General features: G+C 36.5%; 1 long non-coding RNA gene and 1 pseudogene across 5 annotated transcripts; one reads left to right on the forward strand and one right to left on the reverse strand.

The window, feature by feature from the left end:
* Window positions 1–1,622: 1,622 nt before the first annotated feature.
* On the reverse strand, window positions 1,623–7,922 carry LOC131015135 (pleiotropic drug resistance protein 1-like; annotated as a pseudogene).
* Window positions 7,923–12,908: 4,986 nt separating this feature from the next.
* Window positions 12,909–19,570, forward strand: LOC131015136 (uncharacterized). Of its 5 annotated transcripts, none has more exons than XR_009098464.1 (10): window positions 12,909–13,047; window positions 13,614–13,889; window positions 13,986–14,871; window positions 15,069–15,390; window positions 15,482–15,702; window positions 15,927–16,036; window positions 16,567–17,428; window positions 17,580–18,095; window positions 18,218–18,261; window positions 18,412–19,570. It is a non-coding gene; the product is annotated as an uncharacterized LOC131015136 (long non-coding RNA). The 5 variants fall into 5 exon arrangements; XR_009098465.1 differs by having other exon boundaries at window positions 12,912–13,061; window positions 13,378–13,889; window positions 15,927–17,428; window positions 18,421–18,764; window positions 18,911–19,570; XR_009098466.1 differs by having other exon boundaries at window positions 12,928–13,061; window positions 13,675–13,889.
* Window positions 19,571–24,322: the final 4,752 nt, after the last annotated feature.

A 24,322-nucleotide genomic window follows, 5' to 3' on the forward strand; every position in this document is an offset into this window, starting at 1 on the left:
AAATTTTAATCATTTAATAAATATAACTTTTACATTTTAAATAAAATATTTACATAAAATATATCAAAATAAAGATCTTATTGTGATCTTTAATTTGATATGCATATTAAATATTTAATAATTAGTTTAGTTTCATAATTTTGGAAAAAAAAAGATAAAGAAAAAATATAATTTAAAAATAAACCTTCAATTTTGTTATAACTACAAAATTACCACTTGATTTTGAAATTAATTTTAAATTGAAAGTTGCATTTTTAATATATTATAGATATAGATTAGGATTATTAGAATTTTTTTGAATAGTTAATGTGTGTGAGATAGTGAGGTGTGAATGTGACGTGATTTATTTGTAACCTTGGTATTAAACATATTTTCAAAATTATCGTTAAAATCAATTTGAAATTAATTTAAAATCAATTTGTATGAATAAGTGTAGAGTACATAGATTATTTAATGAAGTTAACTTTTGTCACCATTAACTATTTTTTCAACGACTGGAAAACGACAAGCAGAGTTCCATTTCCATGTGACCAAAAACTATGATGTGTAACGCCACACATTGAATATAATCTGGCGTAGCATTTTTAAACATTTCTGTCACTATAAAATCTAAAGATATGTAATTATCCTTTGTTGGTAAGCAAGTACATTAATAAAAAATAAATGTTATATCAAAAATAAAAATAAAATTAAAGAAATTGGCACAAATTTGAATAACAGAATACAAACAGAGTTGCCACAATTTTTAAATCGGATGGCTGAAATTCAACGTTGGTGAGCAGTCATGGAGTGGAGCTGCCATTCGTGAATATGATTCTTATTCTTGTGAGAGGATTAACAAATTAATTTAAAGACAAAAAAGATCCAAAAAATTGATCATAGATCGAAACTATTTTGATGTTGTAATGGGCTGATATGTAATATGGGTGATGCATTGGAGAGGGTATTTTTTAATCCATAATCCATAATTTAATGCTTTATACATTTTAAAAAATGAAACTTATTTACTGATGAAAGGTTAAAAATCAGAAATTAAGTCGGATAATTTAGTATTGTGTTGGTATACTCTGTTCTCTAATCTCCGTTTCTAATTCGTTATTAGGTTTAGAATTAATTTTTTCCATCTTTTTAAATACTCCCTTTATTATCCATTCTCACTTTATTATCCATTTGAGAATGACATGAGTTATAATAAAGTGATTGAATGCATTGTGAGTAAAATAAGATTTTCACCTTTATAAGAAAGTTAAAATGATTAAAGTGGAATAAGTGTTCACATTTTATAAGATAGCATCGAGTAACTTCTAATAAAAATAGAAAAAGAATACTAAATTGAGGACAAATCAAAATAGAAATATGGATACTAAATTGTGGAACAGTGGAAGTTTGTTTTAATTTGTACGACATTAATTTGGGTCTGGTTTATTCATATATGAACAGAGTTTGATTTATTCTAAAAAACAGATCTATATATGTAAACCCAATTACTCCATAAAAGAGTGAACTCAAATAAAATTTAAGCGAATAAACATTTTAGTTGTAACGATGTTGATGTGTATATAATATATTACGAGTAACATTATACAGAAAGAAGAATTCTATACAAGCGAAAGATGGAGTGATAAAATTAATAAATAAAATTCCATTTATTCAAAGAAGAAAAGTAAAGCAACAAAAGCATTTCTAAAGATTACAATATCTTTTAGCAAAAAAAAAAACAAAAATGAAGATAAATGGCTCTGGCGTAGTGCTCATCTCCTCTGGAAGTTGAATGTCCGAATGGAGAAGGCAAAGATGAAAGTGAAGAGAGCGACGAATCCGAGAATCATTCCGGCAACCAATCCGAGCTGGCTCTTCTCGAAACCGAAGTAGTCTTTCAAGAACTCTTTCACGGTGCTGTCGCTGTCGGTCATGACATCCTCAATATCTCCGAACTGCGTGATGATCATGCCGTACAAGGTGTACGCCATGGGGCATGCCCAGTAGTACCATCTCCACCAAATCGGGATCCTCTGTTGCACCAAAAACAAGTTGTTTTGATCAATATCATGTTTATCATTATCATTATAATTATCATTATCATTAAAATTATTATTATTATGTAATATTGAAATGGCAGTAGAGGAAACATACTGGACGTGGGATGACGAATCCTGAGAAGAGATTCCAGATTCCGTAGAAAAATGAGGATATGATGGCTGCGATGTTGTGGTTGGGAGTGACGGCGACGGTCATCATGCCGTAGAGGACGAAGTAGAGCAGTGAGAAGAAGAAGAAGAACAAGAACCAGAAGAACTTCTCCGCTGTCCAGTCGAATCCCATCATCGAGTACACGATGAGGCCGTAGACCACGGATTGGACGAAGACGTAAGGAATCTCAATCAGAAACTGCACCACAAAACAGACTAATCAACATTTTGGCAAATTTGAGACGATGAAGTGCAGAGGTTTTGATGGTGAAGTTGCTTACTTGTGAGAAGGCGTAAGGTAGAGCTGAGTACATTCCGGCTGCTCTCTCTCTGTAGAAAACAGTTCTTTCAATCGCCACTACGGGTTGGACTGTGGAACCATACTGGAATCCTAAGAAGTTGATGGAAGCATACATGGAACCCATTGCATTCAGCAGATCTTGCTGCGTGCTCCTGCAATTCGCGTCGTGTATAAGTTTAGCACGCGGCTAGTTTGCAAAATTTATTTATGTTGAGTGGAGTGAAGTTCTAGTTACCATTTAGAGCCGAGGTCCCAGAAAATTGTGCCGAAGATGATGGCAATGAACGTGGTGAAGAGGAATCTGACGGCTGTGTAAGGAGGATTCCGCCAGTAGGACCAGTGTTGCTTCCACAGGCAGGCAATGCACTGCGTGAGGAAAGATTGTGAGTACTGTGTGGGGAAGTAGAGATCTTTCGTGCCGGGGCGAGGCACGCTCAGCTCCTTGATCAGGGCTTTGTTCCTCGCGTATAGGTCTGAGTTCTTGTAGTGATCAACGAAGTCGACCCCTAGCATCATCTCTTGAGCTGAGGTGGTGACTTCGAGCATCCAGGTAGCTGGATTGTAGCCATCTTTGATCTTCGATACTCCTTCAACTGATTCGAAGTAGTTGACCAGATGAGTCGAGTGGCGGCCTAGAGGTCCCACGTAGATCTCCTCGCCTCCACGTTTCATCAGGAATAGCTCGTCAAACGCTTCAAAGATGTCGATGCTAGGCTGGTGGATCGTGCAGACCACGGTCCTTCCGGTGTTGACAGTGTTCCGGACTGTTCCTCATCACGATTGCAGCAGCTCTCGCGTCCAGCCCTGAAGTCGGCTCGTCCATGAAGATGATGGAAGGATTCGCCACGAGCTCGACTGCGATTGTTAGCCTCTTCCGTTGCTCGGTGGAGAGGCCGTTTACGCCTGGCAACCCCACCAGTGCTCCTCTCAGATTGGTGAGCTCTACAAGCTCCATCACCTCCTCAATGAACATCTGTGATCACAATGAATGGCTCATCAATATATAATTAATATTGGGAGTTGTGAAAAGTGAAAAGTAAGAGGATTATAAGTGGTGGGGTATAGTCCAAAAATAGGTAGGAAGTTTTTTTGTGGACGTCCCAAAAAGGAAAGATAGGAAGTTCTTTTGTGGACGGAGTCACGGAGGGAGTATTTATGTATGTATAGAAACAAACCTTTCTAGTCTCTGCCTCCACTTCCTTGGGCAAGCGCAGCCAGGCTGAATATACAAGGGACTCATATACAGTTACATTTGGAGAGTGGATGTCGTTCTGCTCACAGTATCCAGAGATCCGAGCGAACGTCGGCTGGTTCTTCGGATAGCCGGAGATTTTGATGTCCCCGTCAATGTAACCGCCTGTTTTCCTTCCGGCCAGCACGTCCATCAGCGTGGTTTTACCGGCTCCACTAACACCCATCAACGCTGTAAGAACACCAGGCCTGAAAGCTCCACTCACACCCTTCAACAGCTCCAGTCTATCTTCAGTGGCTCCTTGAGCTTTCATTTCCTGCCAAATCAAATCAAAACAGAATTGTTCAATGCTTGCTCATTTCATCTAATCAAAATCAACACTTTCTCTCTTGAGTTCCAACTCTTCAACTTACTTGTGGCATGTCAACAGAATATCTTATGTCATCAAACGTGATGGAATGTGGCTCGAACGGGAGCACCATTCCTTTCTCGGCGTTCCCAGTCGTCTCAGCACCCTGCGCGATAGCACCGCCTCCAACTGCAACCTCGTCCTCCTCCTCCGGCAAGACGGCTTGAGGCTTGTCGAATGCTGCGTTTCGAAACAATGTTAAAGTCACTTCCTACTCGAAACTAGTTCAAAGAGGATTCATATTATATGTGTTGGAAGAAGTTAATACTCACCATTGAGGTATGTAAGAGAAACAAGGTAGAGAATGTTGAATAGCCATATGAATCCAAAGGAAGCGCCTAGTCCAATCCAGTACCAATAAGTTTGAGGGTAGAATCCTCTCCCTTCCATGACACGAACTCCTAATTTCGTGCCGTTTACCAACTACGTACATATTTTGTCTAGTTAGATTTAAACTCAAATTTATTACAGCAATGAATCGATGCAAAGAGTAATAATGGCTTACTTTGTTCCAACTGTGGCCTGTGAATTCATTCACAAGAATCGCATTCTGGAAATACATCAGCGGCGAGGAATAGTATCCCCATATCCACCACGACTTCACATCCTCTGCAATTTTTAATGTATTAGACAATGATGCATAGTAATAAACCTAAACTAAACTAAACTGCAAGTTTCATATCATACCTCGCGACAGCACAAATCCACCCAATGCGAAGAGCAGAAGCAGAGCGAACAATCCGAAGGTATTCGCAACGATCATGTTCCTCCCGGCGGCTCCGATGAATCGGAACAACGCAGCCGCGGCCTGATGCACGATCACCAGCAGGAGATACTGCTTGAAAAACCTCGATACATTGGGATCGAATCCCATGACGTAGTAGGTCAGGAAAACCCATATCCCGACCTCCACGAACGTGATCGGAATCTTCAGCACCCACGACGGGATCCCGTAGGCCCACGGCGGGAAGAAAAACATATCCCTCTGTTTGTAGAAAACAGGGAGCTTGTAGATGGTCATAGCCAGCTCCGGCATTCCGTTAAACATGATCATGATCACAGCGAAGAATAGTGCGCCGGTGAAGATGCCGCCGTCGCGCTCATCATTCTTGCTCATCTCAGTCCGGAAGAAGACCGTCATCGCGATGAGCGAGATGACGGTGATCTGGAACAGCTTGAAGAAGTAAACAAACGAGTTCCTCTTCATGAGCAAATACTCTCTCTCGCCGCAAGCTTTCAGAAGCTCCTTCTTCCCCAACCCGAACTTCTCCGTCGTTAGAGCCGCGGGGTGGCTCTTGCTCTTGTCGTAGGGAACGGCGAGCTCCTCCGTCAATTTCCGGCCGGCGACGGATGACTGGAACGCCTCTGCGAACTCCCTGACGGTGACGTAGCGGTAGGGCTGGTCCCTGTGGGCCCAGTACTGCTGCTGGTCCTTCTTCGAAGTCACCTCTTGCAAGAAATCAGCGACGCCTTTCCTGTCGGGGCATTTGAAGCCCATGGATTCGAAGAATCCGAGGACTTCCTCGCGGGGGCCTTGGTAGACGATCTGGCCGTCGGAGAGGAGCACGATGTCGTCGAAGAGAGCGTAGGTTTCCGGCGCCGGCTGGAGGAGGGAGATGAAGGCGGTGCCCTTCATGATGTGGACCTGCTGTCGGAGCATGTTCACGATCTGGAAGGTCGTCGAGCTGTCCAGGCCGGTGGAGATCTCGTCCATGAACAGAGCCCGAGCGGGCCCCACCAGCATCTCTCCCGTCGTGACGCGCTTCTTCTGCCCGCCGGAGATTCCTCGGACCATCTCGTCTCCGACCAATGTGTCGGCGCAAATGTCCAGTCCCAACACCTTGAGTACGTAATCGGTGACGACATTTGCTGCGTCTCCCTCTGTTGCTGACGCCTGCAAATTTTTTTTTTAATTTTTTTAGTTTAATGTTAAGGATCCATCAAAATTAATCTGTTAAATAGTTGTTTTTTGTAAATATTAAGTATGAATGAATTTTAAAATATAACAGTTAATTTTTAAAAAAAAACAAAGAAAAATTAGAATTTTTATGAACATATAAAAATAGTAATAAGACTATATAATTGTCGTGAATGAATGAAATATTAATTAGCACCAAGATAATAATTAAACGATTCTACTAATATATCTTGCATCAAATCTACTTTTACATTTGAAATCTAGCTAGCATATAATATAAGATAAATTGGTAATATTAATATTATATAACCACATTATTAGAAAAAAACGAAACAACGGAACATGGCATACAATAATTGTCTTGACTAAACATAGGAAGGAGACAAAATTTATTTTTTATTGTTATCTAAAATACCTTCATGTAGATATCAATATCAGGATCTGGTTTAATGTTGGCTGCTTTCTCTCTCCTTGACAATTCAGCCAGCATCTCTGTTAAAATCAGTCAAAATTAATTAATAAGCATAAAGTAAAGTCTTCAAAATTTCAAACATGGTAAAAAATCAAAATTGATGTATTGTAATTGTACGAACCGTAGCGTGAGCCAACCCCTTGGCATCTCGCGGAAAACGCTAACGTTTCTCTAACGGTCATTTCTCCGATGTGCAGATCATGTTGGCTAATGTAGGCTGCGGTTTTCTGCGGTATAAACTCCTCCATCCCGTGTCCGTTATAAGTCACTCTGCCCGACACCTGATGAAATATACGAGATAATAATATATTAAAATCGTGTTTATTTAGTGCCTAATTTAATGTGTATTCATATGTTGTTAATTAATCTTACTTGTAGTGTTTGATCAAGCTTTCCAGCCAGAGCAAGCAAAAGGGTTGTTTTCCCAGAGCTTGGAGGGCCTAAAAGTAAAGTCATCCTGCTTGGCTTGATGACACCACTAACATCTTTCAAAATGGTGAAGGGCTTCTTTTGGCTTGGGAGCAAATGAAGGGTGTTTAAGAATCCCTAAAGGAAAAAAAGAAAAAAAATACCGATAAACGATTAGTACGTGTCACGTTGTATATTGACGATGTCAGTATACACTGCGTAAGAAATCTTGTACGTACCTCGACTATGTTGATGTTGAAGTTGATAAAAGTAGGAAGAGATCTCTTGGCACTATAGGCGCGAGCATCAATATTGAGATGCTCAAATCTCACTTCAATTGTTGGTATATCAATCCCAACCCTAACAAAAACAAAACAACACATATGTAAACATTATTAGATCACATTCACACCTCCTACAAATAAAACACCAAATAAAAAACCAAAAAAATATCATACCTATCAAGTCTGTTCCTGTGCTTGAGCAAGAACTTCTCATTATCAGTCCTCCACATTGGTGACCAATCTCTCCACCAACTTCCTCTTGTCGTCGTAGCCAAGATTGTCGATCTCAACCTCGTTCGCGCCTTTTGATCCGAAGATGAGGCCCTTCCTGAGACGATCAAACGTGGGGAGCTTCTCGAGGGCCGCCCATCTCAGGGCCTCCTCGTCATCTTCCTCACGCGATGAGCGAGAGAAGACCTCCATTCCTGTGTTCCTCCATATGTTGGAGCTGTTTGCTCGGTAGCTCGCGCTCCCGCTTGCCCTACTCGGCTGTCTCAAGCTATTGCTAGCTTTATACAGATCCCCTGCATCCATTTCTTACCACAGAGTCTCTCAAAACTAGTCCTTTTTTGGGGCTTCTCTTTGAGTTTGGAGTTGTTAGAGATGATCTCTACTCCCCTTGTGGTGAAAAGGGGGTGTGAGAGGAATGAATGAATTGAATGAATGAGCAGTTTTCTTCTTCAACTTTTTTTGTTGCGATGAAAGAATAAAGAGATAAAATTGTTTAGTTTGTTGAATTGTTGGAAGGCTGTGTTATTTATATATGTAGGTAGATAAGGTATGATGCATGTTGAAGGCGGCTTTTAATCTTCAAAATCATGAGATTTCTATATTTGAAAAGTCTTGGGTTCTGAATTTTATTATTTGATTTTCTATAAAATAAGCTGACGGCATTTGTGACCATGCCTTCTAGTAAATTTTGGAATTTTGGTCAATTATTGCTCCTGGGGTTGCCAGCTTTTGATTGACTGCTGGGCCACATGGTCAATTTAATTAGGCCTCATTTTTTAGTCGTTAATTAATTGGAAATTAATTTTATTTATTTAAGTTTCGTTTAATTACTTTATTATATGTATGTGTAAATTAAAGTAGTGATAATAATTAATTACCGTCGTCACTAAGTGCGTATGTGTCTCTTCTCTTAATTCCCCTTCCATGATTTAGGGATCAAATTTTTATGCTATAATGCCAAGTAATGGTGGCTGCTTTAGTTTAATTAATTGATTGTGTATGTGTAAAGTAGTGTTAATTAATATCGAACGTCATTAGGTGCGTAAGCCCCTTCTTTTAATTCCCCTATTAGCCGTTGGATTCAAAGCAAACTCCAACGAGTCACACTTCAATACATCTACATATAGGATACATTTATCATAAAATCTAATTGGAGATATATAATGAATATAATTCTGTTGGGAAATATATATATAAAGAAACTCATGATTAACCCTTAATCTTCCCCTAATCACACTTATACCATCATATTCTCTCATATAAAAGGGAGAGCGCAGCGCGGAGTGCATCAAAGTTTTTATCGAATTCTAATTATGATTGCAGGTGGTCTTCCGTGAAACCGGTTTCACGGTGAAACCAGGTTTCAAATGACACTACTTCAACATACAAATGACATATAATTTGTATATTGGAGTAGTGTCATTTGAAACCCGATTTCACCGTAAAATCAATTTCACGGGAGTTTTTTGTTTTTGTGTTGTGATTAATATTTTTAACCGAATATAACGAACTCTAATTGAAGATTGGCGGATATGATTAAAATAAATGCATCGTGTACCGAATTACCGAATATACGTAAACTTTTGCATGTCAACTCAAACACACCTAAATTCCCATATTCATATAAATTTTATTTATTATAATGGTTATCCTAGTTCCTACCCTTTGGGTAAGTGAACAGTGTTTGCCAAATTTGGGTAAAATTATTTCGGGTTATTAGCATGTAAATACACGGACTTTTTATATTTTCTGAAATTTAACATGATTTTTTTTAGCCCACAAATACACGAATTAAGCATTTTTTCTGATTTTTGACATCGATAAGAAAAAACTCTATTTATTGTTGAGGTGGAGGCTGGAATACATGACGTGGACTACGAAATATGCACTTGAATAGAGTAATTTGATTCATTATTTTGATTAGAGAGTGAATGACATGGTATACCGGCCTTCACGTTAATAGTAAATTAGAATTTTTTCTTGTCGATATCAAAAATCAGAAAAAATGCTAAGTTCGTGTATTTGTGGGCTAAAAATAAAAGTCATGTTAAATTTCAGAAAATATAAAAAGTTCGTGTATTTACATGCTAATAACCCAATTATTTCTATATTAAATTGCTCTAGTGGTTACCTAGTTCTTGTAAGGATGCATTAGCGGTTTATATGTAGTGATTCTTGTGGTTCTCTAAGTTCTAGCTATGCTAGAGACCTCTTTCATTCATCGTTGTTTCAATAAAAACGTTTTTAAATTTCTCTAAATCATAAAATTTTGAGTATCCTACTTTCATGCCATTCACGTGGTTCAATAGCAATTAATTAATTTATATCATGGGTGGAGACTGTGTATTATTTGTAGTCGAAAACCAAGTAATTTATTTTATTTTTGGCCTACGTTAACGAATAGAGTTTCCTATTTATATTGTTTGAAATTACTTTTAAATCATAATTTGAATTGATTAGACCTTAATTATAAGTTATGCATTTTGGCTTATATATTGTTTTAACTAATTATATAGTTGTATATATGAATTATAAGGACTTTTATAGTAAGTTTTATTATAAAATCAGTTGTGAAATGTATAATAATACACACACACACACACACACATATATATATATATATCATAAAAATACTAAATTATATAATATATGTTATATGAATCTATTTCAATAATTATGCATATTCATAATTGAAATTTGTAAAACAAAATGAAATGCCTAAGAGATTTTTGTAGATAATTAGTAATTATTTCCCTTTTGACGTAACGTTTACTGCAAATCATTGAAATTGGAAATGCTTCTTATTAGTAATTTTTTTATAAATCCAAATTTAGTAGTAGAAATTATCGGAGATGACCTTCCTATAATTAATAGAGGATCTTAAATGCCTATATATGTAACTAGTTATATCAAAATAAGCATGCAAATCACTTTTTATTTTTATATTTGAACAATATTTTTGGTCTCTAATCTCTATAGTTCTCTTCTTAAGGTTAAAAAAAATCTATCAAGAAGAATCTTTCTTCACTATTTGTTGGTCATCATTGGAGATCCTAAAATACTAAATAATGATATCTTCATAAATTATGTTTAGATTAATATGCGTTCATTGAATGAGCAATGAAACCCCAGCCATCGCCCATTTCCTACAAGCTTCCAAAACCAACTCTCTTAATATAATAATATCTATAATTAACTACCTCTCAAAAATATATATATATATTCCTATGATTAACGATAACTTTAATATTAACCATAGAAGACTAATTGTTAATATACAAACAAAATTGAACTAAATTAAAGAACCCGTGCGTTATTCCCTCAAAAAAAAAAGGAGAAAAGAAAGTCACGTTCCTACTTTTGACTTTGACCTTAATTCTCATTTTGTGAATTTGGTTGTTGCTTCCTAGATCCCACCCATTGAAGCAATTTTAGTAATAAAATTCAATGAAAATAAAAAATCAAATATAATATTAAATTAATAAGTAAATTCGGAAAGTAAAAATATCTTTATAAACAGAAGCTGACTTGTCAAATTTCTATAGAACGACTTTGTTTTAAGCACTCTTTAGAATGACTTTTGTTTATGAAACTCTATAGAAGTTCTATTTTTTTAAATTAAAAAAAAAAAATCTATGGAAGTTTTCCACATTCTAGAAGTATATGCCCGACCAAATTCATCAAAACTTGCGAACGACATCGTTTTTGGTGCCCCCAATTCCTAGTACACAATGCCCTAATTGTTTGTATTCGTTGGAGGCAACCAAGTAATTAATTAAATTCATCTCTAAAAAATAATTATTTTTATGATTCAATCCTTAATGTCTCCCTTCCCCCGATTATAAACTGATCATAAGCTGATCATAAACAATTTATAAGTCATAAAAATATGTTTAAGAGCTTATAAGCTTCTCATAAAATAAGTTCATAAGAATTAACTTACTTTTTTATAATCTTATAAACAATAATTAATTTACAAAAAACAACTTTAATATGATTTTTTATTTGCAATACATAAAATTTTAATTTTAATTTTCTTTAATTTTCTATCTCTAATTAAAATTTTCTCTCTGTAACTTATGAACTTCAATATTCAAATACTTAACAGGTTATAAACTCTAGAAACATTTTACAAGTTATCGGAGATAACAAATTAACTAAAATAAGCACCCCTACTTTGCCTATATTTTATCGACTATCATTAATAAGACCTTATTTTATAATTCTCTCTCTCTCTCACTATGTATATATATAGGTAATGCAAGTTGCATGTTGCCGACAGTATGCTTGTGTGCTATTTTAAGGCAAAATAATCGACAGCGGGCTTATGCTGCGGCTGTCTAAATTAGCTTGAACTAGAGTTCAATTAAATTCTAATTATGAATTATTAAATTATGGTTAAGCTCTAATTAATTATAAATTGATGATTAACTAATATTTTTGGACTCCCGCACGCAAGTTTTTGTTAAAAATATTTGGTGTATTTTCTCATGAGGCAAAGTTGTGTTAGACTATGAAACAATATTGTAAGATGTGTTTGACTAAAATGTAAATTTTACTGTATGTCATATTAATATCATGTTTGATAGAATGAATTAAAATATCTATAATATAAATATAGTTTATCATTTAGTTTGGTACCATGTATTAAAATTATATATGATTAATAATGATTCTAATTATAATTTGTATTCTACCACCTCTCTAAAGTGTTATAAGTATATCATATACCCTAATTATATGTGACAAAATAACAAGCCCTAAATTAAAGATTGTGTCTTAACTAAGTTCTTATCTATTATCATTATATGAAGGGTAGTGGGGGCCTTCGGTTATTCACAAGTCATAATGTAAAAGTCGAAATTGATGCAAGTGGTTAGTGAAAAGTGAAATTGTGATTATGGAATGTGGATGGATAGCAAATACCGAAATAGAATAAGAGGTTAATTTAGTCCGAGTCAAGTCGAATACAAGTTTAGTTTGTTAATAATTGAGTCGAGCATCGAACTTTATTAATTAAATACTTTAAAGTTTTTACTTAAGAAATCAAATACTTTAAAATTCACGAGCTTAATCGAATTTATAATTAATATTTTTTAAAATATTATTCAAAATAATACTTAATACACTTATTACTAATTATAGTATAGAACTATAAATTTTGTAAAAAATTATATTATCAAGCTAAATCATTTAACGAGTGCTTGCTCACAAGATAACAACCTTAATATTATCAAATTCGATTGATTTAGCAAATGAGTTCGAATGAATTTTTTTTTATCAAATTTAAATTTGGATAACTCATGAGTAGCTTGATCCCAGTCAGTAACACACGATGTAGACCTTGAAAATATTACGAAAATAAGTAATGAATTATGATTGGGGTTAGTAGATAATTAAAGGAAAGTGGGCCTATTAAAAACGACCCGACTTGTACTACTTTTGGGCTTCAGGTCTGACTTAAAGCCCATACTAGGTTGCGATTCATTAGATTGAACCAAACAAAATTTCAATCTGACGACGCCGTTTGCTGTGCCCTAATTGTTGCCCCAAATCGTAATTCGTAAGCCCTAATTGTCATCCGCAATTCCCAAACTGGGCTTAATTGTGCGGTTCTTGTACCAGACGACGACATATAATGATGTGGGTTCATGGCAGTAAGTTTTGATTTTTTTTTTTTTTTTTAACTCCATTGTCGATTAAATTGCAGTTTCATTGCATAATTTTTGGGGCGATGGTTTCTTGCATTTTTTAGTGAAAATTGGTTGATATTAACTTGTGCCAACTAGGTTTCTGCTGCAATGGGTGATTTCGATTTTGAGTAGATTATGACTGTAAAATGTGTTATCATGTTGGTCTAAAATTTGATTAAACAAAAGGTCAGTGAAAAACAGTGAAAAAGAATCAAGCTTGTAGATTTATTTGACCTTTTTATAAGAAATTCGTAAAGACTTTAATGAATCCTGTCTGCAGTCTTTGTAGTGGTGCTTTGTGTGCAACGAACTACAAGGGTGGATGGTGATGAAGCTTGAAGAGATATAAAAGGAAATGCAGTCTTTAACCTAGAAAAGATTTATTGAAATATAATGTAGAGGAACATTAAATAAAATAAAGAAAGCTTTGATGGTCTAACAAATAGTACAACAAACATCTTTGAGATTTCTTATACAAAATCTTGAACTTTCTTCTTGGCTGTTTGATACCTGAAGTGCAAAATGTTGGTGGGGGGCTTGTTTATCTTTTCTGGAAGTTGACTGTCTTGATGGAAAGTGCAAATACTAAAGTGAAAGAAACGATGAAGAGGAGAAGCATGGACGCCACAAATCCCAGCATACTGTGTTTGTAACCAAAGTAGTTCCTCAAGAATTCTTCAACTGTTTCCCCAGAGCCCAGCACAGTTTGAGATTTCCCAAATTGTGTGACGATGATACCGTACAAGCTATAAGCCGTGGGGCTTAGCCAGTAGTACCATCTCATATATACAGGTATTTTCTGTCGTTTATTAGAAGCAGTTAGTTAGTTAGTTAGTTTTTGTGTTGATTGATTTCATCTGTAATTGAAAATATTGGTGGAACTTACAGGTCGTGGGATGATGAATCCTGAGAAGAGATTCCACAGTCCATAAAAGAAAGAAGAGATAATGCTGGCTACAGATAGATTAGGAGTGACTGCCACGGTCATCATGCCGAATAGGACAAAGAACATCAATGTGATGAAGAGGAAATACAAGAACCAGAAGAGATTTTCAGCAGTCCACCCGAAATTCATCATTGAGAAGATAATGAGGCCATAGACAACGGATTGAACAAAGATATATGGAATCTCTATGAGGAGCTGCAAGAGAAAAAGGTGTTAGTTGTAACTTCAAACTTCAGAGGTAACTAAACTCATATATAAAGATAAAAATCTATACTTGTGAGAGTGCATATGGTAGAGGTGAATACATTCCAGCTGCTCTTTCTCTGTAAAAGACTGTTCGTTCAACGGACACTACAGGCTGGACTGTCGAGCTGTACTGGAAACCCAAGAAGGTCATGGAAGAGAACATAGCACCCATGGCGTTGAAGAGATCTTGTTGATCATCCCTGCAAATCATAGTATAATATGAGCATAGAATTAGTGAAAAGTATTTTGACATATGAGGTGATTTACGTTTTTGAGCCGAGATCCCAGAAAATCGACCCAAATGTGAGGGCTATGAAGGTTGTGAAAGCAAATCTGACTGCTGTATATGGAGTATTTCTCCAGTAAGACCAGTGTTGTTTCCACAAGCATGCTTTGCATTGAGTGAGGAAGGGTTGGGAGTATTGCGAGGGGAAATATAGATCCTTTGTGCCAGGGCGAGGGACGCTTAATTCCTTGATCAGGGCTTTGTTCCTCGTGTATAGTTCTGAATTTTTGTAAAGATCAGCAAAGTCAGCTCCCAAATGAAGCTCTTGTGCTGAAGAAGTGACTTCCAGCATCCAGGTAGCTGGATTGTATCCATTTCTAATCTTCGATACTCCTTCTATTGCTTCAAAGTAGTTGATCAAATGGGTCGAGTTGCAACCCAATGGTCCAACATATATCTCTTCACCTCCCCTTTTCAACAAAAATAGCTGCCAAAATGTGAACAAAAGAGAGTTATATATGTAAAACTAATGCAAGAGAGATTGAATTTGTAGATATGGTGCACCTCACCTCATCAAATGCTTCAAATATGTCGATGCTTGGCTGATGGATAGTGCACACGACGGTTCTTCCTGTGTTGACCGTGTTCCTGACAGTTCTCATCACAATTGCAGCAGCTCTTGCATCAAGCCCTGATGTTGGCTCATCCATAAATATGATGGAAGGATTAGCTACAAGTTCAACTGCGATTGTCAGCCGTTTTCTCTGCTCGGTTGAGAGACCACTAACCCCTGGCAACCCAACTAGTGCTCCTCTCAGAGGGGTAAGTTCTATAAGTTCCATCACCTCCTCAACGAACATCTATTAGTAGCACAAGTAAGTATAATAGTAAGTATAACCTATACAGGTATGTGTAAAAGAACTAAAAGTATTGACACCTTTCTTGTTTTGGCATCAATTTCTGCAGGCAAGCGCAACCAAGCTGAGTAAGTGAGCGACTCATGGACAGTAACATTTGGAGAATGGATGTCGTTCTGTTCACAATATCCAGAAATCCGGGCAAACGTTTCCTGATTCTTTGGATAACCAGAGATTGTGATATTTCCTTCAATGTATCCTCCTGTTTTCCTTCCAGCTAATACATCCATCAAAGTTGTTTTACCAGCTCCGCTCACACCCATCAAAGCTGTAAGAACACCCGGCCTGAACGCTCCACTTACTTCCTTCAGGAGTACCAATTTATCTTCGTTTGCTCCTAGAGCCTTCATTTCCTGCCAGGAATAAATGGTTGCGCATTTTAAGTTATCTATAAGCATAACATGAATTTCTTCATTACAAGTTAAACATACTGCTGGCATGTCAACTGAATATTTGATGTTATCAAATGTAATGGAATGTGGTTCAAATGGCAGGATCATTCCCCTAGTCTCGTTCTCGTTGGCTTCTGAGGTTCCAGAGGAGATGCTTCCCCTTCTACTTCCACCAGCCTCACCCATAATAGCAGCATCTTCATCTTCTTCTGGTAATACAGCTTGTTTCTTGTCATATGCTGCACCCATTTTTAATTGCTGAGTGTAAAATTAGGAAAATACCGAAATCCCTCGGACTAGAAAAAAACTTACAATTGAGGTATGTAAGACAGATCAAGAAGCTGAAGTTGAACAGAAACATGAAACCAATAGAAGCCCCCACTCCTATCCAATACCAGTAAGATTCTGGGAAGAAACCTCTCGACTCCATCACAAGGACACCCAATTTGGTTCCATTAATATCCTGCAAAATCATCGAATCATGATTTGTCACTCTTATAGCAAAATGCTAGTAATCTAAGAACCAACAGTTGGTGTGTTGACTTACTTTACTCCAACTGTGTCCTGTGAATTCGTTAACAAGAATTGCATTCTGAGCATACATCAATGGTGATGACCAGTAGCCCCATTTCCACCATTTCTTCACACTGTCTGCGTTTTCACAACCAAATAAACGTGATGAGACAATGGCACCACTATTTTAAGTATGAGCACTTGATCTATATTTCATACTCCGTGACAGGATAAATCCGCCCATTGCAAAAAGCATGATCAGTGTGAACAAGCCAAATGTGTTTGCTATAATCATGTTTCTGCCTGCTGATCCGATGAATCTGAACAATCCTGATGCTGACTGGTTTACGAGTACAAGCAAGAGGAGCTGCTTTGCGAATCTGTGGTTAAAGATTCTTGATCATTAATCTTAGTTGAAAGAGATGACAAAGTAATATACACATATATTTGTGTATGGTTGGTTACCTTCCTGCATTTGGATCTTGTCCAACAACATAGTAAGTGAGACCTGTCCATAAACCGACTTCCATGAAGGTGAACGGTATGTTGAGTAACCATGGGGGAAGACCATATACCCATGGGGGGTAAAAGAACATATCCCTTTGTTTGTAGAAGACTGGAAGCTTTTTAATGGTCATCGCAATCTCAGACATTCCATTGAACATGATTATAGTCACTGTGAAAAACAGAACCCCAGTGTATACACCTCCATCAGCAATATCATCTTTAGCCATTCTAGTTCGGAAGAACATGGCCATGGCAATAGCTGCCAGGAAAGTGAGCTGAAAATAATTATCAGGAAGAAGACGATGTCAGTCAGTGACGTATATAATCCCATGGGAAATACTAAGATTCTAGCTTGCCTGGAAGAGTTTGAAGAAATAGAAAAATGAGTTTCTCTTCATCGACAAGAATTCTCTTTCAGCACAGGCTTTCAGGAGTTCTTTTCTCCCAAGACCGTACTTTTTTGTTGTCAATGCCGCTGGATGGTTTTTGCTCTTATCATATGGAGCTGCAAGCTCTTCCCCGAGCCTTCTACCAACAACAGTTGATTGAAATGCCTCTGCGAATTCTCTACCCGAAACGAACCGGTATGGCTTTTCCCTCTGTGCCCAATATTGTTGCTGATCCTTTAGTGATGTTACCTGCATGTAAGTACATTTATCATCAGATCAAGGAAAGATATATATATACACTGTGTCAAGTAACATTTTGCATTGCTTACTTCTTGCAAGAAATCAGCCACTCCTTTTCTCTCCGGGCATTTGAACCCCATGGATTCAAAGAATTCAACCACATATTCTCGAGGACCATGATAAACAACATTCCCCTCAGACAAAAGCACAATGTCATCGAAGAGGTCATATGTCTCGGGTGCTGGCTGCAGGAGTGAGATAAAACAAGTCCCCTTCATGATGTGGACATACTGTCGAAGCATATTGATGATTTGATATGTTGTAGAACTGTCCAGTCCAGTTGAAATCTCATCCATGAAAAGCGCGTTAGATGGTCCAACAAGCATTTCTCCTGCAACCAGGTCAACTTCAGTTTCTGTATTACTCTTTGTGTTACTACTGCATCATAGTTTACCTGTTGTGACTCGTTTTCTCTGCCCTCCGGAAATTCCCCTTAACATCTCATTTCCTACTAAAGTATCAGCACAGACATCAAGCCCCAAGATCTTAAGAACGTATTCTGTAACAACATTTACTTCATCTCCTTCCGTGGCAGCTGCCTACATTATCACAAATCAGACTGGTATAGTAATATCAAGACAGCAATATCAGCCATATGTATCATAAATTTTCTCAATTTACCTTCATGAATATATCAATGTCAGGATCCGGTTTAATGTTTGCTACTTTCTCTCTTCTTGACAGTTCTGCCAGCATATCTGTCCGAGCCATACGTGACCACAAAAACAGTAAGTCGACATTTTAATAAGTTTGATTACATAGAGATTTTTACAAACCATATCGCGAGCCAACTCCCTGGCATCTGGCCGAAAATGCCAAGGTTTCTTTAACTGTCAATTCTCCTAAATGAATATCATGTTGGCTAATATATGATGCAGTTTTTTCAGGTATAAATTCGTCCAATCCGTGTCCATTGTACGTCACTCTTCCTGAAACCTGCTCAAGCATGTCAATTAGAATCATGTTGATCTTGAACAAGTGAGGTAGAGAAACTGGAATTCATAATGCAATTGATGCTACTTTTAGATCAGAGTCGAGCCTTCCAGCCAAAGCCTGCAAGAACGTGGTCTTTCCAGAATTCGGAGGGCCTAAAAGCAAGGTCAATCTGCCGGGCTTGATGATCCCATTAACATCATTGAGGATGGTGAATGGCTTCTTTCTGCTCCGAGTTATACGCAGAAGGTTCAGAATCCCCTAATAAGGAACACAAGCTGCAAGATTCAGAGAGAAGGTAAAATATAAGAAGAAAAAGAAGGGAGTCATATTTACCTCTAGATTGTTGATGTAGAAGTTGATAAAAGTAGGCAGAGCCCTGCTTGCTACGTAGGCTTCTGCATCGACGTTTAGATGCTCGTATCTCACTTCAATCGTTGGCAGATCAATCCCGACTCTGTAGAATGAAATCAACATCAAGATAATTTGACAAAGGCAGCAGCAGCAAAAGTGATGCAACCAAATGATCTCTTACCTCTCAATTCTGCTCCTGAGCTTTTTGAGGAACTTGTCATTATCGATCTCCACGTCCCTAACCAGCCTCTCCACCAGTTTCTTCTTGTCCTCGTCTTGGAGATCGTGAACATCAACGTCGTGTGGACCCTTTGATCCGAGGAGGATCCCTCTCCTGAGACGATCAACCGTTGGCAACTTCTCCAAGACAGCCCATTTCAAGGACTCCTCATCATCTTCATCGCGTGTTGAGCGCCTGAATACTTCGTCGTCTGTGGCCCTCCACATCCGCATGCTGTTCGCCCTCAAGCTCGAGCTCAGCCGGCTCATGCTTCCGCTCTCCATTAGACTCGAAGCTGTGTTTCTACGTGCTTTGTTTCATCAACATGAACATCACTGCATGGTGGAAAATTGTGGCTGCTTTTGAGTTATGCTCATTGTAACTTCTCAAATTTTCATATGGGATCACTTATAATAATTTGAAGATGCCAACTTTATCTCAAGTTGTAATTTAATTCCTTCTAGATTTTATTTTTTTTAGAAAACGATTCATCAAGTTAGTATTCAATGCCTATTCAGTAGATTATCTGACTTCTTAAATTTTTTCGGCCTCTAGAACACACACTGTCCTATTTTCTAAAAAATGTGCAATAATAACTCAAAAGCAAGAGTTCATTTCTAAATGTGAAAAAAATATTACCAAAAAAAGGGAAATAATTGGGAGCTTAACTCTTCCAAAAGTAGATTTACATTTTCCTTTTTCTACTGATTTTGTGAGATAGGTTTTAGCAGTGATTAATATTTTTCTTTTTAAATGACACTACGAAACTTGTTCGAATAGAGACTATTTTCAACTATCAACTACGCCATGGTAATTTTGTACATGATTGGGATGAATCTTTTTGTTAGTAATTTATGATTTTGTGGAGTAATTAATTATGTTTTTGGTGAATATAATAAACTACGAGTAACGAATACTGATATGGAATTAAGGTGCATGACATAGCATTATTAAACTACATATTAGTGCTCACCATAATTTAGTGAAATTAGAAGGCAAAGAAAATATCTCCTAATTGTAACTTAGCTATTTTCATTTTTTTTAAAGTAGAAATGCGTTATGTAGCTTATACCAAACGATTAACTAGTATATAAATTTGGATTAAATAAATCGATTTGCGCCGCTGAGCAAAAGCAACATTTGCTCCGGCCTAATGCAAATTATATGGGCCTAGTTTGGTAGTTGTAAAGGATAATGGTTAGGGATTTTTTTTATTTTTTTTTTCAAGTATAGAGAAAATGGTTAGTTTGATTAAAGAATGGTAGTTTTGAAGGTGTGCGAGGTCGGATGAGATCATATGTCCTATAATTTATTGAGTCCTACCGCATCTCACTCTCAATTTGTTATAAATTTTAATTGAGGTTTCTTTGATATTAATTTATTATGTTTTAATATGATTTTAAGATAATTAACAAGGGTTCTCTCATCCAATTAGGGTTTATAATTATTTTTTATATTTATTTGAATTAATAATGGATTGTTTTGGTTGATTAGTTCAAAATTAGGGTATATAATTTTTTTCAATTTCAATTTTTAGAAGTAAATGTTAATTAGAGTTTAGTATTTCTTTTATCTATATTTTTTTAAATCAATAACAAATGGCATATTTTTAAAAATTTGTAACGGGCCCATATTTTTCTAGCTCCATCCATGTTCATAAGCACACAAATTCAACCAGCACCCAACTACAAAATCCAAAATCAAGAAAGAAATTAAAGAATGAACTCACCCTTATAAAAATATAATTAGTTGAGGGCTTGGTGTATATCTAATCGTTTATAAACCAAATTTTGCGAGTTGAAATTGAGGACCTATTCACAAAAAGGCAAACCATATTTGCCGAAGTCATGCTTCAAAAGTGACTCATTTGCGGGATGAGATCCAGTGTCCCACGATCTTATCTGTACCATCGGGTCTCATGTTTATATCTATTATTTTAAAAATATTTTAAAAAGAAAAAATATATAAAAAATTAAACAAAATTGAAAGAGAGATACAAAGTGGAACATAAAGTGTGATCCATTGAATCTCATTCTCACGTTTGCTTTACAAATTGCTTACAGTAAGGTTTCCTAATTAATTTCATATTTGCATATCTATACTGTTTTAATTTAAAAATACATGATATCATACTAACCGTCCACTAATATCCTAATTAATCGCCACTAATTATTTTTTCAATTTTCAGAAATTATTAAAGTTTTTATTTTGTTAATGTATTACTCTATTTTTTTGCAGTACAACTATATGAATATTGTATAAATTTAAATATTTTAAAATTATATATTTATGTGTCATATTTTTTTAATTTTATTAATTTTTCTTAACCAAAGGTAATATTTTATTTTAATTATAACAACTATGTGCATAACACCTAGAGCAAATGTAGTTCTATTAATGCAGTTTTGAAAAATTCATGTGCGGACGACAATAAATATTAATTGACGTCAACTAACATCGGTCGGGGCCTAAATTAGGGGTTTAATTAGAATTTGGTAATTTATAATTAAAGTTTGATAATTCACGAATTAGGATTTTGGTTGGATACTAGTAATCTACAACTATTATTTAGGGTTAAGGTGCAGATAGGCCCCTCAAGTGGAGGCCCTTAGAGCGTTTCAGTCCCCTTACTAACTGTGTGTGCAAATTGGCCCCCGAACTCAAAAAAACGGTGCAGATCGGCCCCTCTGATTTAACACCGTTATGAGCCGTTAGTCAAGGGGGCGATCTGCACCATTTTTTCGGAGTTCATGGGCTAATCTGCACCTTTTAACTTTTTAATTAATTCATCTCTCTCGCTCAAAATTTGATCGTCGTTGTCGCTGATTCAAGCTCCGGCGAGGCCAGCGGAGGGCGCCGCCCCTTTCTTTCTCTCTTGGGCCCTAAACCTCGGAGCTCGCTTGACTGCACACGCTTAGCGTCAAGGACGAGCCCTAATTCTCCCATTCCGTCGAAAATCGCCGCCGCAATATCCGGTGAACCCGCCGCCTGGCTTTTCTCGATGAGTCGCCTAGCTTTTCTCGATAAGGAGTCGCCTCTTTCTCTCAAATCCGGCGAAATCCGGTGATAAAGGCCGACGATGCCCGTCGCCATCTACACTATCGGCATGCTGTTGAAGAAGGACGCCTTCAAATCAGAGACCATGGCCAACATGATCTCGATCTCGATTGGGGTCACGATCACCGCCTACGGCGAGGCGAAGTTCGATTCGTTGGGGGTGATTCTGCAATTGGGGGGTGGTGACGTTCGAGGGAGAATTCGAGTTTCCATTTCGATTATGTGATTTTCGGGGGCAATGACGCCAATTTGGAATTCCCGATTTGGGGCTTGGGAACTTGATTTCATGATTTTCCTCATCTGACGGCGATTGACGCCGGAAAAGTTGGTCGGAGAAGATGAGATGTGATTTTTTTAATGAACGGTGTGCAGATTAGCCCCCGAACTCCAAAAAGGAAAAAGGTGCATATTAGCCCCTGAACTCCAAAAAAACGGTGCAGATCGCCCCCTCTGACTAACGGCCCATAACGGTGTTAAGTCAGAGGGGGCGATCTGCACCATTTTTTTGAGTTCGAGGGCCAATTTGCACACACAGTTAATAAGAGGACTGAAATGCTCTAAGGGCCTTCACTTGAGGGGCCTATCTGCACCTTAACCCTATTATTTATAATTAATTTAATTCTGGTTGGAAAGCGATAATTAGGATTTAAGATTTTATAATTAGATTTTACTAGTCCATAATGAAAAATTATTAATTTATACTCCCTCCGTCCCAAACGAAATGTCATGTTTTCCTTTTTAGGCTGTCCCAAACGAAATGTCATGTTTCTTTTTTTGGCAATACACTCTCTTTCTATACTTAATATTTAAATAATTTCCACCAACTCACTTTATCTACTTTATACACATTTCTTAATCTTCGTGCCGAAAAGAAATAGGATATTTCGTTTGGGACGGAGGGAGTAATAAAAAGTAATAATTCAAAATTAATGTTTTTTAGGCGAATTCAAAATTAATTTAATTAACTATTAATTGAATTGAATTGATAAAAACAAAATACTACCTCATGCGGATCAGCACAAGAGCGCGGCCCATATTTTTGCCCTTCTCTGTTAAGTCACGAGTCTCAAATAATTAGCATTAATAATAATCAGTCTAGAAATCGTAGTGGATGACATTTGTTCATAATTTAATATCTTGTGTATATAGTTCAAAATATTGGTGTGACATGTTTCTTATCCATATATAAAATAAGTTACTCCCTCCGTACCAACATCTTCTTAAAAAATGGGCACATATTTTAATAAAAGTTAATTGTATATTTGATAAATTAAGAAAAGGTCTCACAAATTAAAAAAATTATTAATAAATAAATGATAACAGTAACTAGTATACCAATTAAAATAAAAAAAGGTGGTCTATTAATGACAATGCGTATAAATATATCAAAATTATAAAAATAATAATTAATAAAATTATTTTTAAAAATAAATTAAAAAAATATTTTGGTAATGGATAAAAAAAGATATTTTAGGGGCGAAGGAGGTACAATTTTTGCCATAATAAGTTGACAATTTAGAAATAAATAGCTTTCAATAGTATATAAAAGCAAGAGGGAAATTAGGCGGCTCCTAACACCCCCCCACCCCCCCCCCCCCCCCACACACACACACAAAATTGGTCCTTAGACATTGATTGGCAATTTGATACATATATTTGTGTTAATTACTTATGTTATTCTACGTATATATAGTATGTGCATGCGCATCTCTACGAGCAATATAGGGCAAGGGTTAGATTATAAATTAGGGTATTCGAACTTTTTGTTATTTTCTGATTTTGCACCTCAACTTTAAAATCTATCTATAAATACCTGATTTTTTTTTTTTGAGATTTTGCACTCTACAAATTTTTATGCTTAAATCATTGCCGATATGACAGCCGAATCGACATCCGAAACCATACAATTACATGTTCTAGATCCCACATTAACAATAAAATTATCTGCTTCATTATACACTTCAAGCTTTCCTCTCAATTCGGCTGCCATACCAGCAACGATATGAGTGTACAAATTCGTCGGGTGCAAAATCAGAAAGAATACAAAGCTCAGATTTTAAAGTTGGGGTGTAGAACCAGAAAATGAAAAAAGTTCGAGTATGTATAGGCTAATACTCCTATAAATTATTCTTAAAATATGAAATATGAATATTTGATTCTTAATTTTATGTAAAAACACGTCTAAATTTGTTGTGTAAATATCTAAATTTTGAAAATTAAAATTT

This window comes from Salvia miltiorrhiza, chromosome 3 (assembly GCF_028751815.1).
Source record: "Salvia miltiorrhiza cultivar Shanhuang (shh) chromosome 3, IMPLAD_Smil_shh, whole genome shotgun sequence".
NCBI lineage: Eukaryota > Viridiplantae > Streptophyta > Magnoliopsida > Lamiales > Lamiaceae > Salvia > Salvia miltiorrhiza.